Raw genomic sequence first — 6000 nt, forward strand, 5'->3', positions numbered from 1 at the left:
GATACAATTTTACACAAGATATTTATTTATTTATAGAATGGATATACTTAAACCTTGCTACAACACTTATAGGCAGTGTACCTAATCGTACAGTAGTGTAGTTTTTAGTAAGTCCGGTTCGTTCCACAGGGAATCTTTTTAAACAAAGCTTAACGCTATATTAGTTTACTTTTATAAAAATACAAATATATATATATATATATATATATATATATATATATATATATATATATATATATATATATATATATATATATATATATATATATATATATATATATATAAGTAATATTATTATTATAAAGGGGGTTTTTACCGTTTAATGACCGGTTTGTCGATTTTAAAACTTTAGTCGCAGTTAAAACCAAATGTAAAATATTAAAAATAAATACAAGACTTAAATTAAAGCATAAAGTAAATAACGATAATGAAATTGCGAATAATAAAAGTGCGATGAAATAAACTTGCGATAATTAAAAAAGTACGATAATTTAAAGTGCAATTAAATACAATAACAATAAATAAAAATGCGATAATTAGAAGTGCAATTAAATATAAAATAAAGAAAATTAAATATGAAATAAAATAATTATGCTTAATTAAACTTCCGTAATCATGATGTTTGACGTGTTGATTTTAGTTTTATGCCCATGGGTTAATTGTCCTTTGTCCTGGATTATTTAATATGTCCATACGGATTTGTCCATAATAGTCCATCGGTCATAAATATAAAGAGCGAAAGCCTTCGTCAAATTATTCTTATTTCCGAAGTCAAATATTCCAACTAATTGGGGATTCGAATTGTAACAAGGTTTTAATACTTTGTTTAATGAATACACCAGGTTATCGACTGCGTGTAAACCAAGGTTTTACTACTTTGTTAACAATTACACCAATTACCCTTGAATGTAATTCACCCCTGTTTCAACAAGTCTATTAACTATTAATCCAGTTCCGTATCCGGTAAAATGAATAATTATTGGTATTTATAGATATCCCCCCACCGTACCCAGTCAAGCGTATGTGGTTATATATAAATACGTCGAATTATAAGTTTGTATATTAAATTAACAAGGTATTGTTTAGTTAATATAAAACCCATTAATAGCCCATAGTCTAATTTCCACAAGTGTCGTTCTTTTGTCCAAACCCCAATTATGGTACAAAGCCCAATTACCCAATTTTAGTAATTAGCCCAACATCATGATTACTTCGGATTAAATAAGCATAATAATAACTTAGCTACGAGACATTAATGTAAAAAGGTTGAACATAACTTACAATGATTAAAAATAGCGTAGCGTTACACGGACAGAATTTCGACTTACACCCTTACAACATTCGCTAACATACCCTTATTATTAGGATTAAAATTAAAATTAAAATATAAATATAAATATATACGATATAGATAGAGAGATGGATATATTTTTGTAAATTTTTACGATCAGAATGCGCGAGCTTTATAGGGAGTTTCAGAAATTGGGGCTCCGCGACTCGCGGCCAATTTTGCCTTCAAACTCCGCGAGTCGCGGAGTTTACTTTTACAGCTCACCCATGTTTGGAGTCTTTCTTGCCGACGATTTATTTTATATATATAATATATATATAATTAATATAATTAATTATATATTATATTATATTTATATACATAGTTAACTTGTAATTTTTAGTCCGTTGCGTCGAGCGTTAAGAGTTGACTCTGGTCCCGGTTCCGGATTTTCGAACGTCCTTGCGTACAATTTAATATCTTGTACTTTGCGTTTTGAATCTTGTACTCTTGTAATTTCGAGACGTTTCTTATCAATAATTTGAATCTCTTTGATTGTCTTTTGTACTTTTGAGCTTTTTGGTCGTTTGCGTCTTCAATTCGTCGAATCTGTCTTTTGTCTTCACCTTTTATTATTTAAACGAATATCACTTGTAAATAGAACAATTGCAACTAAAAGCTTGTCTTTCTTGAGGAATAATGCTATGAAATATATGTTCGTTTTTAGCATTATCAAATATTCCCACACTTGAGCGTTGCTTGTCCTCAAGCAATATCGTCTTGAAATACTAGAATCACTTCTTTATTCTTCACACTTTGTACATCAGTGATTTCTATACGGCAGTATAAACAATGGTAGTAACGATATGGTTTACAGTCCCACATGACTATAAAATTTAGATCCATTAAGGAAATTGGATCTTTATGAAAACATTTGATCTTTTGAAAATTAAATCTAGTTTTTACCCTAGATAAGTTTTCCGGAATAACCCTTTACCGGTGTTTGCAAAATATTTTTGTGGGTTTGGTGGGTTTCAGTTTTGAAAATTTTAGCTCAAAACTTGCGGTTTTGTGTCACCCACTTGCTAACCTTGTATTTGGAAAGCAACACGTCCAGTTTACTTGTCCCGTATATTACCTTTCGGTAAACTACCGTCCGGTTGTAAAGGAAAGCGTTGAACAAGCAACTGTTAAGGCAATGTCCCCTGACATGCTTTTAATTATGGTCTATAACGTGTCGGATGCAATTACTATCCTTGGTAGGAGCAATAGTAAAGCTCACCCTTATAATTTTTCGGTCTGGCACAAGGTCCTGTCTTTGACCACTATACAACCACCGTTCTTACGGTTGACACCCGATTTAGTTCAGGTGACCTAATGAATTCCAGGTGAATTCCTAGGATTTTACGTTCAATGGTAATGAACGCATTGAAAATAGGGTTTTCAGAAAACAAATCGGTTTGTAATTTTGATCAAAATATTTTCTCGTTCAAGCTCGAGTTTAGATATCATTGAATTCCATGAGTTTGTAATTCTCAATCTTTAAGGTCAATCTCTAGGATTGAGTAATATCAGTCTTAAAAGATGATTTTTTGATCTTTTAAGGAGATTATCCTTTCTGGGGATCTGATTCATTAGTCTTATCAAGCTAATTTGCATGGTGCCCCCCATTGTACGAGATAAATCCTTCTCATGGTTAGGATAAATCTGACCACTTGGCGACCCTGTTTAATGCTGAGGTCCGTGGATTTCCTGCTGATTTTAGTGATGACTTTTCTAGATTTTTCGTCAACCTACAGCTGGTCTGGACGACAACTTTATGACCTAAATCAAGAAGCGCGTGTCTTTTTCGGAAGACTTTACTTCCTTTTAATGATGGAATTGATTCATCGTGTAGATCCATCTTTCTTACAGTAAATCAGGTAAAACAGTTTAGTTTAGTCCAAAGCAAAAGTATTTTCAGTTATTTGTTACAGATATATGTGACATATGTTTAAGATAACTTGGTAAATTTTCTCACACTTGGCTTTTATTTTCCTTTTTATCGTCCTCTATTCCATTTTAAATGAATTTTAACATTTTGGTTTGTTTCTCAATTTATGTCCTTTCCGAGGAAACAATAATTTCGGTGTTAAAACCTAGTTTTATCGTTCATAAATATGTATAAACATGATTTTGAGTTCATTTAATTGAAAAAAAAAATTTTAAAATTTTACTAGAATTGGGTAGTCAGTATATAAGACTATGGCTGTTCTTTATTATCAGAGAGCACTAGATTCTAATACAACTACTGCTTTACAAGTATTTTTAATGGTAACCAAGTGTATAAAGTAAAAAATTTTAAAATCCGAAAGAATTTAACCCCTTCCCACACTTAAGATCTTGCAATGCCCTCATTTGCAAGAAATCAGTAATAATTTAAATTATTGAGGGTGATTTGTGTGAAAATGATTAAATTTTTACCAAAGTTTCCAAATATATTGGCGTTTGTTTGCTGAATGATAAATGGTGCACATCATTTGTTCATTCCGTCTTGTTGTTATTTCACATATATTTTGCATCTTGTCGTCAAAATTAGTTGCTTTTGCTGAACTTAATGCCAGTCTTTGAAAATGCGTTGTTTTACCCTGTTGTGTACATAAGATAAACTGCAAACATATATACATATTTTTGAAGTTTGGTATATTACCCCACATTCAAAAATTATTAAAATCTAAGAATAAAAGTTAGACAATTATAAAAATGATTACAATATTAACAAAAGTATTAAACGTATCAATCATTACAAATTACAAAATAAAAAAAATAATAAGTAGACTAGGGATGATATTGATACCAATAGGGGTTCCAGGCATAACCATAGGTGCTATAGAATGCTTCGGCAGGGTTATACGTAGGATACGGTGGCTGCATCTCTATAGACCAGGGAGGGAAGATGGGTTTCGGTGTAGGAATATAGTTTCTACCTATATGTTGGCAATGAGCTATGATTTGGTTCTGATGAACTTGCCAATCTTCAAATGCTCTCTGTCTAGCATTTTCGTACTCCTGAGAAGCTATAAACCTTTGCATTTCTTGCATCTCATTCCCCCCTCCTACATTACCTTGCTGTTGGTTTCTCTCAACCTGTGGATGTCTACCATGGTATTGTACTGCGGCGTTATTTCGCCTCTTCAAAACTTTCGCACCATGGTATACATTTAAACCTATAGTATCTCGGGGTTCTGGTTCTTCTACTAATAATCCCCCCCGACTTATATCCACACCGAGATATTCACCAATCAAAGTAATAAAAATACCACCTCCTATTATGCTATGCGGTCTCATCCCCCGAACCATAGCTGATAAATAATAACCCACACAATACGGTATACTTACAGCGCTTTGTGGGTCTCGAATACACATATGGTAAAACAAATCCTGTTCATTTACCTTTTCCTTGTTCTTACCTCTTTGTGTAATCGAATTAGCTAAAAACCTATGAATCACTCTTAATTCGGCTCTATCTATATCCAAATAAGAGTAATTTCCCCTTTGAAACGGTGATGGCTTGTCATTTGACTCCACACACCGTGTGTATCAAAATTTTCATCTATCTTTCTACCGTTTAGTATCAACCCTCTACAATCGGCAGATGCTAACTCCTCAGGCGTATATATACGTAAAGCCTGAGCCATGTCCAGTAAAGACATGTGGCGCATCGAACCGCCTAACAAAAATCTAATAAAAGAACGATCGGTTAAACTAGCTACCCGATCATTCAACTCTATACTACACAACAATTCTTCACACCATACTTTATATACAGGTCTACGCATGGTGAATAAACGTACCCAGTCATTAAAAGTAGAATTACCATACCTCTGTACAAGTAATTCCCTAATTGGTCCGGCCAATTCTACAGCTTCTAAGGGTCCCCATTCTATGACCCTCAGTACCTCAACAACCTTAGAATGAAGAGTATGCAAACCCCTTTGATATTTTGGATAATCTATCCAAAGTCTGTCAAATCTCAGGTTCGGGTGCAACTCTTCCAAGTGCATATCAGAAAAGGTCATGACTGGAAAAGGTATATCCTGCTTATAGTAGTTATCCACCTCCTGTTGTTCCGCATTCTCAGCAGGAGCATTGCGGGCTTGGGATGAAGATTCACCCCTTTCAGTCTGCAAAACACATCAAACACAATTTTTGTGCATCCAAATATGCATTAGTGTCAGCAAAATCATCAATCAAAATAATTACAATGACATGATCAATTTATATCAAACTTAAGCTCATTTTCATATTTTCATCAAATCTACACTTTTTCAAATAAGCATATACGAAAATGTTCGTCAGGTTCATAAGCATTCAATTCAAATAACATGTCAAAATAATCATTACTAGCAATTAAACAAGTTTCAAATGGCATTATCTTTGAAAAATCAAGTTCATGAATTTTAGACTTGAAAAAGTCCACTTTAATTCTCAAAATCATGTTTAGGCTCAAAGTTTGGATCATTTAACTACCTAAACATGTTACACTACTTAATTTAGCAACAATTCATGACAAAAATCGGCCATAACCTGTTTATATCAAAAAGCCCCAAATTTGCTCAAGAACACAAACCCTAGATTACTCTAAATTTGAAGTTTAAGGCTTCTAATCATGTTAAATAGCATCAATCTAGGTTATACAAGCATAATACATAAACAATTTAATCATAATTACACTAAAAAGCATCAAAATC

Source organism: Rutidosis leptorrhynchoides, chromosome 2, assembly GCF_046630445.1.
Source record: "Rutidosis leptorrhynchoides isolate AG116_Rl617_1_P2 chromosome 2, CSIRO_AGI_Rlap_v1, whole genome shotgun sequence".
NCBI lineage: Eukaryota > Viridiplantae > Streptophyta > Magnoliopsida > Asterales > Asteraceae > Rutidosis > Rutidosis leptorrhynchoides.